Source organism: Suncus etruscus, chromosome 2 (genome assembly GCF_024139225.1).
Source record: "Suncus etruscus isolate mSunEtr1 chromosome 2, mSunEtr1.pri.cur, whole genome shotgun sequence".
Lineage (NCBI taxonomy): Eukaryota > Metazoa > Chordata > Mammalia > Eulipotyphla > Soricidae > Suncus > Suncus etruscus.
The window spans coordinates 65,310,714-65,324,718 of NC_064849.1; positions in this window are offsets into that span (position 1 = coordinate 65,310,714).

The window sequence follows — 14,005 nt, forward strand, 5'->3', positions numbered from 1 at the left end:
GGTAACTGATAGAGTACAAGTCGCCTGTTGTGCCAACACATTTAACACATAACACAGATCCAGCCAACAAGAAAAGAAAACACAGTTTGCTCAAGACTTGACATATCATTTAATTCTATCATTCCTTAGAGCAGTGCTCATGAGGAAAAGTCAAAGGTCCCTGCGTTGCTTTTGTAAGTGTTTGGGTTTTTTGTTTGTTTTTTATTTTGTTTTGATTTTTGTTTTTTGGGCCACACCCGGTGATGCTCAGGGGTTACTCTTAGCTATGTGTTGGAGACAGTGTGACTCCTTGCTCCCTAGCCAGCTGCTTGATGTGTGCAACTACACTGTGGATATCTCCAATTCTTCCTCTTCTGACACTTATCTGCTAGCACCCAATGACACTTACTTTGCCTGTGCCTCTGGCCTTACTCCCTTTGTCATTCGCTCTTCTTTTCTCCTCTCTCATGACTATTGCATTCTTGTTATTCTCATTCCAAAAATTACCATTCACTCTGAACATATCTTTCCCTCTTCTGGTACATCTCTCAATCCCTTCTCTTTTCCATCCCTCTCCCGCTGACGTCGTGAGCCCTTTACCACTGTTTCACTTGCAGTTCTCCTTGCTGTTGGCGCTACCGGCGCTGGCACAGGAATCTACTCTCTTGTCTCCTCTCAATCCAACTTTCGTCTCCTTACTCAAGCAGTAGAACAAGATGTTACTGAAATCAAAACTAGTTTACAATTTCTCACTGATACCGTTAGTTCTCTTGCTGATGTTGTCCTTCAAAATCGCCCTGCTTTAGATTTTGCCCTTATGAAAGAAGGGGGAGTCTGTGTAGCCCTTAAGGAACAATGTTGTATTTTCAAAGATAAGACTGGACTAGTTAGGGACAGTGTTCAACACATTGGTGATGGTATGAAAGAATTTCTGAGCCATTTTAATCAAGAACAAAGTTGGTACCAGGGCTGGTTTCTCTCTTCTCCTTGGCTTCACACAATACTGTCCACTGTTTTGGGACCCCTCATTAGCCTCATGCTGCTCCTTTCCCTTGGCCCATGGGCTCTCCGCAAACTCACGGACCTTGTTAAAAATCTGGCAGATGATAAGGAAAAAACCTCTGTTCAGGTTCACTGCCAACTAGCCCCACGTGTTTCCTGTGAAAACTTGGCTATAGTCACCAAGCCGCCCCTCCAGCCACTAAGTTTCCAGGAGATTGAGCGCATCGCTAACAGACGGAGCTCGCTCCGGTCTTTGTGCTCTCGGCTGTGGAGATGCCTACGACGGGATTAGTAGGGTCCCAGTTAGGGCATGGCCCCAAAAGGCTACGGTGTATAATTCAGACCTCCGTGCACACTCACCGCGTCCGTAGTCATCATTTTAAATGCGGCTGATGGCCATGTCCGACCTGGTCAAACCCTGCAGCCTAAGACAGGGTCTTCCACCCGCTCACGACTTTCCTTCTTTTATTAGAAGAGAAAGGGGGAGATGTTGGAAACAGTGTACTGTCAGAGATCAATTTTTCTGTCTTCTGTCTTTTATGCAGCCTTTCACCTAAGGCTGCCTACCTGCAGACTTTGCTGTAAGCTTTTGAGCTAACAGGAAAGGTATTTCGCAGCTGAAGGAGATTTTCTTTGAAGCCAAAGAGAAAAGTAAACACCCCAATGCCAGTTCCAGATTTAGGCCACTCCCTTTAGCTTCTTTCTGGAGTTAATGGTTACGCTTCAAAAACCTGCCCCTTCACAGACTGTTGTTAGCTCCAGATAAGCGAGCTGCAGAACCCACTTTGGAGACATAAGGCTATCCTTTGAAAGCTGCTGTCTTGGGAATGATTGTAAACTTGTCAATCCTTCTGGGATGATTTACTGCCTTTGTTCCATAGCTTTTGCACCAAAAAGTATGATTGACATGTCTTTTTTCCTGCCCATTTCTCCTCCTCTATATAAGAGATGCTGGACCAATAAATTTTGCCTCTGACCGGTTATTTCGCCTGAGGTCATTATTACTAACCTCTCTCAGATTTTTTACAGGTGTGGTTGTTCTTTTAACCCAGCCAAATAAAGGTGCGGACGTCCAAGAGCCTCCCAGCCGCTTCCCCGCTGGCCGGGCCCCTCCGGGGGGCTCCAGGACCCCACAGCTATGAGCTCAGAAATTCTCCTGGCAGGCTTAGGGGACTAGATGGGACACCAGTGATCAATCCCAAGTCCATCCTGGGTTAGCCACATGCAAGGCAAATGCCCTACTGCTGTGCTATCGCTCTGGCCCTGTAAGGTAAGCTTTTAGTATTGCCACATTCAGCTTTTCATGCCAGCTTTGTTTGCTATCCTTCAGGTGACAAGGATACTTCACTAAGTCAGGAAAGGTCTTACCTACATATTCCAAAGGACTGAACAATTATACAAAGTACAGAAGGAAGAGTGTGGAAAAACACTAGAAAAGATTCCTTCTACAAAGTCTGTCAAGCCACGGAGCACCTTTAGAAAAATAAGGTACAACCCAAAATAATAACTCTAGGTAGGACCCTTTCTCAACAGGCGGGCATCTTGGTAGTTGGGAAACCCAAGTTCTTGTTTTGGAAAACCTACTAAAGAAATTCCAATATGGCAAATGCCTACACTTACCAGGTGGGATAGGTGTCCCACTTCTCAGAACCACACATGACCCCTCATCAATGGGAGCTGACACTTCACAGATGCAGAGTGTGACGTGACTGCCTAAGTGAACTTCAGCAACCAACCAGTGGAAAGTTGAGAAGATGACTTTGTCTGACTGGCACTCCAGGTTGCACAGCTGAGGCCCAAAATGTCTGGCTGAAAATGAGACAGAGCAGTGATGGCAGATCTCTGTTTGGCTGAAGTTCCCAAATATTAAGTAATAAAGATGTTCACAAACAGAGTAGAGAGAGAAAAAATTATTGAAAAGTGGAAGAGAAAGAGACTTCTCAGCAGGGCAAGAGCTCAGCATGACTTTAAGCTAAGTCTGACTTGTTTTTGTAGGGTTTATATAAGGAAAACTGAGGTGTGTGTGTGTTACTTATCAAAAAATTATCAGAGAATTCCCACTTGTTCCCAGAGATGTCTTGTTAATTAAGGGCTCATATGTGCTGCTATGGTGAGATTAGTATCTTGTGGGTGGAAGCAATAGCAGAGCATATAGGAGCTTGCCTTGCACACAGCCAACCTGGGTTCAATCCCCAGCATCCCATATGGTTCCCTGAGCCTACTAGGAGCAATTTCTGAGCTCAGAACCAGAAGTAATCCCTGAAAGCCATCAGGTGTGGCAAAAAGAAAAAGAAGAAAAAGAAAGAAAGAAAGAAAGGAAAGAAAAAAAGAAAGAAGGAAAGGAAAGAAAGAAAAAGAAAGAAAGATAAGAGAAAGAAAGAAAGAAAAGGAAAAAAAGAAAGAAAGAAAGAAAAAGAAAGAAAGAAGAAGGAAAGAAAAAGAGAAAGAAAGAAAGAAAGAAAGAAAGAAAAAGAAAGAAAGAAAGAAAGAAAGAAAGAAAGAAAGAAAGAAAGAAAAGAAGAAAAAGAAAGAAAGAAAGAAAGAAAGAGAAGAAAGAAAAAAGAAAGAAAGAAAGAAAGAAAAGAAAAGAAAGAAAGACAGAAAGAAAAAGACAGAAATAAATAAATAGAGAGAAAGAAAAAAAGAAAGAAAGGAGGAAGGAAGGGAGGAAGGAAGGGAGGAAGGAAGGGAGGAAGGAAGGGAAGAAAAAATAAAAAAGAAAGAAGAAGGAAGGAGGAAGGAAAGAAGAAAGAAAAATTAATTAACATCTTATGTTAATTTATGCTGGTGGAGACTATTTCTTGATTTAAGACTTTTCATATGTCATAAGACTTTTCTATATGTCTTCATATGCCCAGGTATTGTCCAATATACTTTAATCTCCTGTGAGCTAAAGGTCTGGGCAGAATTTATGGTCTTAGGAAACTGCTTGTAGCAGCTGGCAATGGGAAACTGAGGTTTACTCTTTCAAGATCACACTTCTGTTGTGATCTGTCAAAGAGTTTCACACATAAAACTATTGAGAAATGTTGGAAGTATGGCCTGGATACTTGTCTATGAGATAACACTAACTTTTTTCCAGAATTGGAAAGAAAATCCATGGCAGGGAGCTCTAGGTGGAGCTTGAGACTTGGGCAAAGTTTTCTTTATTCTGGGACTGAATTGGTCACCAATAAAGATAGTGATGCCCACAGTTGGGCCATGCTGAACAAGGAGGGTAGAAATAGTCATAATTTGAAACAGAGAAAAAAATCAACTTGAAAGATGGCAGTATATTTAGACACAGAATTCTGTGGCTAGGAGAGGATCCTTGAAGACTCAAAAGAGTATTTGGAGAGCAGCAGGAATTGTTATATTTAATGTATAAATGTTCCCAAAGGCAGAAAATTAAAACCTCAGCAAGTGCGTTGATAATGAAAACAAAAACCTGCAGTTTCTGTATCCTCTGCAGATAAATTAGATAATATCTATCTAAGATAGATATTATCTATTTTAATAGATAATAAAGGGATCTATTATCCCTTCCTGTAATAGAAGGAAACTATTACAGGAAGGAGCAAAGTAATCCAGAGGTTCTAATAAAATTAGAGACAGAAGACCTTATGCTCTTGTGTCAAATGGTCTAGTTCTATCTGCAAGGTTGAAACTGAGACATGATGGGAATGAAGTGCCCAGAGGGATGGGGAAGGAAAGATTCCAAATGGATATAGAGAGGGAAGCTGCCCCTTTTCCTCTGGTGTGTGAGCCTTCTGGTAAGAATAGAAGTCTATAGGGCTGAAGCCATAGGTAGGATCTTTGCCTTGCATGCTGCTGATCCGGGTTTAATCTCTGGCACCCTATATAGTCTACTGAGCACCATGAACATTAATTCCTGAAGGCAGAGCCACAAGTAACCCCTGAGCATCACCAGTGTGGTCCCAAAACAAAAATAAAACTAAAATAAAAAGAATAAATAGAAGCCTATGCCAGTTGTTATTTCCAGGAAGCAAGTAGCAAGGTTACTGCTGAGAGGAAACAAAAGTGAAGCCGTAGGCCCAGATATTTCCCCTGTGGAGAGATCTTAAAGCCACTGAGAATACCCGAGGGAGTTATGGACCTGGGCCAGTGAAGGAAGGGTGTGTGGAAGAGCAGGAAAGGGTGGAGCTGATCGCCCAGTTTAGAGGAAGAGAAAGCCAGGACTATAGCTGGCATGAAACTAGGGTGATTGGAAGGCCACTCTTGTGTAGAGTGAAAGGGGGATCTGAGCCTTCCCTCAGAGTGCCACATCTTCTCCAGCTTTGTTTGCTCCTGAGAGAAACCAGAAACAAAGAAGCCATCATCAGCCATGATCACCAGCTGAGCCAATACAGGGCTCAGCAGCTGAACCCACCTGGACCAGCTGGAGGCTGGAGGTCCAAGAAATACTAAATCAATGCTCTGAGAATTATGTCTATCTACAGATGGCCTCTGACATCTACTGGAGGCCTGGCCTTACTTCTCCTACCCCATCATCATCTATTTAGAATCAACACCCAGAGCAGGAGCACCCTACCCTGGGGATCCTTTCTCCTTGGAATCAACAAAAAGGAGAGAAGGGTGAAGCCTGTGCTTACACAACTATCAGGATGTGAGCTGGAGAGACAGTACAGAGGGGAGGCCACTTGCCTTACACACTGCAGATCTCAGGTTCCATCCATCCCATATGGTCCCCAAAGCCCACCAGGAGTGATTCCAGAGTGCAAAACCAGGAATAACCCCTAAGCACTATCTAGTATGGCCCCCAAACAAAACAAAACAAATAGAATTTTAGGGTTATGTATTCTGTCTAGTCTGACTTAGCCCCCAAAAGGCTCAAGGCAACAGCTGATTATCCTAGGCAGAGCTGATTATCCTAGGCAGGTCCTTTGAAAGGTTTGCATTTCTGTCAAAACTCTGCCTGTGGAATCACTGCAAAGGGACACTGAGAGCCTGTGCTGTCCCCTGGTATGAATGAAGAAGAAAGTCTCCTCTGTGGCCCTATTATCTCCTGATTCTGCAAGGTGAATTTCCCTGCTCCACACTCATTCCCTGTTCCCTCTTCCCTCACGTTTACCCCATCCCTGACTGTGCCCTCACTCAAAGAGCAAGCTATACACACAACAGACAACAGTCTTGGTGCTATAGAACCTGAAAGAGATCACAACAATGAGCTTGTTTGGATTTGCCTTTACTTATTTTGCAGTGCCAGGACAGAACCCCTGTACAACGCATGCATTGTATGCACACAAATCACTGAGACAGCCTTGGCCCTAGATATGTGACTGATAGGCTTAATTTTTTTACTTATTTGTTTTTAAATGTTTTGCTTTGAGCCATACCTGGTAGTACTCCTGATCCTATGTTCAGGGATCAAAGGACCATATGCAGTGGCAGGAATCAAACAGAGATTGGTGTCCTATCAGGAACAGTATTGTTAAGCCATCACATGCCTAAAGGGGATAAAAGGAAAAAAGAAAAAATTACCTGTCAAAGGGGCAGGCTTGGAATGCTGGAGGGAAACTGGAGGCACTGATGAGACAACTGGACTCTGGTGAAGGGATTGGTGTTGGAATAGTGCAAGCCTGAAACTCAATTATGAATTACCATATTTTTCACCCTATAAGATGCACCTGACCAGAAGACGCACATAGCTCTTAGATGCTTTCCTCTCCTGCACTCAGTGTCAGCTCCTGGGGGCATTTGCTCCATAAGACGCATGGTGGGGGGCTTCTTATGGTGTGAAAATACAGTACTTTGTAGCTTTGTAATTTATAGTAATTAAATATTTTAAATAAACTATAATTTGCCAAAGTTAAGAGACAGAAACAAAAAACAATCAGTCAGATCTTGCAAAGGACAGCTGCCAACAGTCCTGCCCACACAAAGAACTCTTGTCCATTGCCTTCAAAGCAATCCCTGAGAAAGGTATAATTGAGTCAAGACACAGGAATCCTAGATTCTTCTTTAGATGCTTTCTTCCTATGGTACAGTTTTAGATAGTTTTCTGTTTTGAGATTAGAGAAAGACCAAAAGGTTTCCATGATATCTAGACTTCAGCTTCACTGATTATCAATTCCTCTACAGCTCTAGGTTTTAGAACCTCCTGCTTCATAGATCTGGGTGCCTCTTATTGTTGAGAAACCCTTGTTAGCTGCAAGCCTTAGATAAGCAGTAAACTGTTGCCCTTTGCTCAGGTCTGCAGAGTCTCCCAATTGCCATGGTGATTAATGGTGGTGAGATAGAATTATCTGCACCTAGGATGAAGCTATAACCCCATGACAACTGGACTGACAATGGGAAGAGGGGGTGCCCAAATCACATCCTACAAGGGAGTGGGAAAGGTTTAGGAAATCTAACTTTCTATATTTCTCTAGCCTCTTCAATGTCCCAATTTTACCCCCTTCTGGTTCTTCCACATCCTTCTCTTTTGTGCTAATTTTAGAACAGAGGAGAAATTCTGGGTTTTGCAATTCTACAAGAAGCCTGGTTAACTGAGCCTCAGCAATCTTCCCATAGACCGAGAGGCATCTAATAGCAAAGCAGTTTTCTGTCCTCTTTCTACCTGCAGCTTCATCAGCTCCAATCAAAGCTTGTCTTTTTTTTTTTTTTCTGTCAGACCTGACTAAAGGCTACAGAATTAACTGATTATTTCTCACATCCTGGTATTTAACCTTTCTCTCTTGCCAGAGACCACCAACCTGCCTCAGGGAGGATTACTAGTCCCTTACTACCACAAAACAAAGAACTTCATACTATGGGGTCTCTGCCCTGTTACATCTTGATCTGACTCAAAGGTCCTTCTTTCTGCTTTATTTTTAGAAACATGCAGTAACTTGCAGCACCATGAAATGTAGAGCTTAATTGGGCTTTAAATTTTAAAGCCTTTCTCAAGGCGACCAGACAATGATGAACTTTATAGATGGATGGACCTGTAATTGAAGTCCTATTTAGGATATTAGATATGATAAAGGCCGAGAAGAAAAATGAAGCCAGTAAAAGGAGTATAGTTTTATAAAGGGAGTCACCAATGAAGATGACATTTGAATAAACCTGGATGAGGTAAAGTTGCAGGAAATCGTGCAAAGAATATGTCAAGAAAAGAAGAGCAGGCACAATTGTGCCAATACAGGAGCAAGGCAGACCCACTCAAAAGGGGTAACAGAAAGTATCTGATAGTTGAAGTGAAGTGAAGCCAGGGACTACTGGAGAGAAGCCATCATTGCTGAACATTTCCTTATGTGGGTCATTATTCCAGCTTATTTACAATATTTTGACTTTTTCCATCATCATCTTTATAATCTTCTGAATTTTCTCCTCCTCTTCCTCTACCTCTTCCTTCTCCCCTTCCTCATTCTTCCTTCTTCCTCCTTCTCATGTGACTGCTTAGGGCCTACTTCTGACTCTGTGTTCAGGGATCATACCTCATGGGGCTCAGGGGACCAGATATGATGCTGGGGATAGAACCCATGCTGGCCTCATACAAGACAAATGCCTCACCTGCTGTACTATGTCTTCAGTCTCATATATTATTTCCTTAGTAAAGATTCATGTAAGAGGAAATTCTGACTAAATGAATTAAGTTTTTTGATTCATAATGCCAAAGTGATTTCCTGAAAATCTGTAAAATATTCACTTTTGCCAAAGATATATAAATATACTTCTCTCATTCCTAATCCTTATTAAGCATTGTTCTTTTATTATTTTTACATTATTTATTTATTTATTTATTTTTGTTTTGAGACTATACTCAATGATTCTCAGATCTTATTCTTGGGCTTTATACTCACGGTCACTCTTGGCAAGCTCAGGGAACTATATGGGTTACCAAGGATTCAACCCTGGATGCCATTTTTAAGCCAAAGACCCTTTTTATGTACTATAACTCTAGCCTCCTAACATTTTTCTTATAAAAAATGTTGTTAATCTAGGGCCAGAGAGATAACACAGAGGTAGAGCATTTGCCTTGCATGCAGCCAATCTAGGACTGACCTTGGTTCAATCCTCCTGCATCCTATATGGTCCCCCAAGCCAGGAGCAATTTCTGAGCGCATAGCCGGGAGTAACCCCTGAGCATCACAGGGTATGACCCAAAAACCAAAAAAAAAAAAAAAGATGTTGTTAATCTAATGGGCAAAAATGGTAATGTGGTCTTTGTTTAGAACTCTTAATAACTCAATCAAGTCAAATATTTTTATGGCCAGTTGGAGTTCATTTTAATGCACTGCTTTTTTAAACAAATGTTACCCACTTAGGTATTTGCATACTTTTATTTATTTATGCATCTCCTTATTAAGCTCATTGACACAGTTAGTTTGAGTTCCATATCAATGTGTCATAGACTAAATGGCTTAAAATGATAGAAATTTCTTTTTCACATTTCTAGAGGCTGCAAGTCTGAGATCAGGATGCCTACCTACTTGAGTTTGACATAGAACCTTGTTCTGGGTTTCAGACTGTAGACTCATCATTAAATCCTCATAGGGTAGGAAAAGAGCAAGTTAGTCCTCTGGTCTCTTCTTATAAGGGCATAATTCCATTGGCAGAGCTCCAATCTCAGAAACTTATTGCTTCCCAAAGACTGCCCTGCAAACATCATCAATTGGCATTCAGTTTCAACATATGACTTTGAGTTTGGTCTATAACATTTATTTAATCTCACATATTTGCTGGATCACCCATATGCAGAAAATAACTCACATTGTGAATATGTTGCTTGTTACTAAGCATTATCACCACAGTAAAAGCCTCCAGCCATATCTTGTGATGTGTGAGTATTCGGGCTCACAGGATAAAAATTAAACTCTAATTTTGTCTCTCCTTTAGAGGCCAGCAGACATCCTATCTCCTTTCTTCAATTGCCCTCACTGTCACTGCAAGTTTCCCTCTGTTTGCAATTCAGCTCATTAATGTATATTTTACAGCAGTATTCCTCATTATAATGTGACTTATTTTCTACATAAGGGTCTTGTTTCTATGGTGATTTATTAGAAAGTGTACAGAGTCATTGCAACTAGGAGCACTCACTTACTTTGAGAGCTGTGTAAGCTGATTTAGGTAAGGGATCAGTGGAGATCTTGAAAACGCCTGGCAGAGGTCAAAGCTTGGCAACAACATTTGCATAGGCAGGAAAATTCACACCTAACATTGAATAATTCTTTACTTTTCATTTATTGACTGGGACATTTGAATTGAGATTGTCTAAAATAATTTGGAAAATTTTAAAGCCACCTTTTCATAGAAAATGGAACATTATATGGCAGCTATAGATATTTTTAAAATTAGAGAGCTTTCTCTAAACATGTTTTTGTATTTGTGGGAGACACACTCAGTGTTTCATGGGGATTAGTCCTGGTCTTCTCTCAAGGATCACTCTTGGAGATGGAGAGATAGCACAGCAGTAAGCCATTTACCTTGCATGCAGCTGACCCAGGACGGACCTGGTTCGATTCCTGGCATTACACATGGTCCCCTGAACTTGCCAGGAGTGATTTCTGAGTACAGAGCCAGGAGTAACCCCTGAGCATTGCCAGGTATGCTCCAAAAACCAAACCAAATCAATCAATCAATCAATCAATAAACTGCTTTAAAAAAAGGATCACTCTTGGTGGTTCTTGGGGTGTTGAACTTATCAGTGGTCGGCAACCTTTTTTTTCAACTGAGCCAAATCTCGCCAAAACGTCGACTGAAATTTATTTTGAGAGCCACACAGGGCGTGCACTGACAGAGGCTAGGAGCAGAGTCCTGACTCCTGGAGCGGCCGCCCGGCACACAGAAGAGCCAAATTAAAAGTGTGAAGATGCCTGCCTTGCCTGCGCTAGCCTTGGACGGACCGTGGTTCGATCCCCGGTGTCCCACATGGTCCCCCAAGCCAGGAGCAACTTCTGAGCGCATAGCCAGGAGTAATCCCTGAGTGTTACCGGGTGTGGCCCAAAAACCAAAAAAAAAAAAAAAAAGTGTGAAGAGCCACATGTGGCTCTCGAGCCGTGCGTTGCCGAACACTGGTTCAACCTAGTGAACCTAGTAAGTAGTACCTGTACTATCACTCCAGCCCCCAAATATAAACATTTAAAGTTGAAAAATAGAAAAAAAAAACAATAAACAAATATAGGAAGAAAACAAAAGCAGAATAAAAGTTCAATATTCTACTGCAAAGTCTCATAGCTTCTTTTTTGTTGTGTGTCTGGGGGTCAGCATTCCTGATGATCCCAAGGGCTTTCTCCTTGCTCTTTGCTCAAAGATACTCCTGGTGATACACAGCCTTATGGGGTGCTGGGGACCAAACCCAGGTCTGCTGCATGCAAGGAATAAACTTTACTATCACTCCAGTCCCTACCCTCTTTTTTGTTTGCCATTACGTGCAATAAATTGGTGTTAAAAGTAATGTTCAGATTGAGTCGGAAAAAAAAAAAAAGATCAGTCTCAAATACCAAATCCAAAGCCAACGACAACAATATCGATACCCATTCTACAACAAACTAGACACAGAGGGAACCACTTATACTAGCAACCTAGGAGGGGGGCAAAGGAGAGGGACATGGTATGCATGCTGGGAACAAGGTTGGTGGGAGGACAACACTGGTGGTGGGAATGTGCTAGGTTCAATGCCGCTATGTACCTAAAATATTACTGTGCAAGATTTGTAATCCACTTTGGTCACAATAAAAATTATTTAAAAAAAAAAAAAAGTAATGTTCAGGCAGTCATCATGTTCACACCAGAGCAGCTCCAAAGACTTTTTTTTTCTAAAAAGGGATGTAAACAAAGTCATGAAAAATCATGGGCACACAAGCCACGCAGCAGAAAGTTGGCAATCTGGGGAGGAGAGAGAGAAAGGGCCAAGGCCTTACCCTGTTAAAGCCATTCCTACTGCATCTATCACCCAAAATCACCACTTTGCCTCACTATTCCTCTACAATTCTCTCCGAGACAATAATCTGTCCAAACTTCAGGTATTCTCGTATTTGGGCTGAATCACCAGAACTTTTTGGAGTGAGTGTGGGTGCCTTTCCCCTCATCCTCCTTCTTTCGGAGGCCTGGTAGCTAAGAACACACACCACAAAAGTTGCAGTATCAGTAATAGTGCTCTGAATTCCTGGACAACTTCATTTGCTTGATACTGTCATCCCTATAGGAACACACCAATTTAGATGCCAACGTATAACTGAGGTTACTTAATGTTCAGAAATAAATGAAATACCAAAATGTACAGCTAACAACAAGAGTTTACTAAACTTGCTGCCATTGTCTTAATGACTTCATTAGAGATGCGATAATTTTCACAAATCTGCTTGCCACTGTAATTTTTAAATTTATTTTCTTCTTTTTTATTTTTTATTTCTGTTCTTTTTGTATTAACTTTGCTCTCACTTATCTGGAAACAAATGTATTAGTCTATTATGCCAACTACGTGATGCATTTTCTTTAAATAAAGTAAAAGATGTAATACTCAAAAAACTACTATGACTGTCATGCAAATATAAAATAAATGGGTATCAAAATTTATTTGACTCATTAATAATAAAATAACAATAACATGCTATGACAAAACCTAAAAGAACAAACGTTTTAAAAGTAAAGACTTACAGGAAATGTTAGAATAAGATTAGGTTAGTTGCAAAACTGATCAATGTGCAATAAGACAATAAGCCATAACCATTGGATAATCTGCATTATTAGGCAGGAATTATTTGTCTCTCTAATAGACAAAAGAATCAACACATTAGCCTTTTCTCAGGTTTGAATTTCTGAAATTCATAGAAAAATGCACAGAATAAAAGTTTTAAGGAATCGGAGAACAGGTACCACGGAAATGAGGAGAGGACAAGAAGTCATAAAAGGAGTCCAAGAACCCTTAAACTTTTCTTCCTGAGTCAAGAGGAAAAATGACTCTACCTGCCACCTTCAAACCAAGAGCAAGCTAGCACATACTGAACTATCTGGTTAATATCTCTAGTCCCAAAGAGAGCAGTGGAACACACACACACACACACACACACACACACGAAAGGAAATCATTGCATGGAACACCTGCATCAAGCAAGGAACACACAGCCAACAGTAGGGTCTCAAATACACATAAAAGCTTGAAAATAGCTGCTAGAGCTGCATAAGCTTTTGGATATTTGTTGAGACAACTGTGGTAGACAAGTTTTTCTGGTTTAACTATGCACTGGTGGGTCTGAAGAAAAGTGGTGGAGGGCAATGATGCCCTAGAGGTACTAAAGGGATTAATTGACAGTTCAAGGGACCCAAGGATATGGGAAGAGAAGCCCGTCTAATATAGAGATTGAATAGAAGAGGACACCTTCATTGATGAGAGTGAAGAAAGGAGGGAACCCCTCACAGACAGATTCAAAAGGCAGTGTGAAGAACAAGAAGGTGATGCTTCCAAGTTCATTACTCCTGCCCCTTCTATGAAGATGGGGTTTGGGAAGTGAAGCAGTGAGGAAGTGAGCTTAAGAAGATTAATACTGAGTTCTGAACTGTGTCGTTCCCAAAAAATTCATTTGGCGAATAAAGTCCTAGCCCCTAGAATATTAGTATGTGACTTTATTAAAAAGTGGGACCTCTGAAGAGAGGAAAATAAGATTAAGTGAGACTATTGGGGTGGGTTCTACTGTCACTGGTGCTCAAGATATGACAGAGATAAGTCCAGAAGAGATACATGATTAGTGAAGGTCTAAAGACATGTGGCAAAAGTAAAATTCATCTGAACAGGACCACATAGAAAGATTTGCCAGGTATTTTTAAAAGTCAAACTTATAGAAGAATTTTTTAAACAAATTTCTCCAGTTTTTCTCAATAACCTAGCTATAAGAAGAGTGCTACTGAAAAAATATATGAAAAATAGCCTAGCGATTATGAAATTATTATTGAAATGATCATTGTGCAATTAAAACTACTGAAGAAGAAAATAAAGAAAAGAGGGGATTGGTAGAGGAGGAAAAAAACTTTAGGAAACAGGAAGTCACATAATATTGGCAAGCTGTGTAAGAGGAAGCAGAGTCTGAAAATACAGAAAGATGGA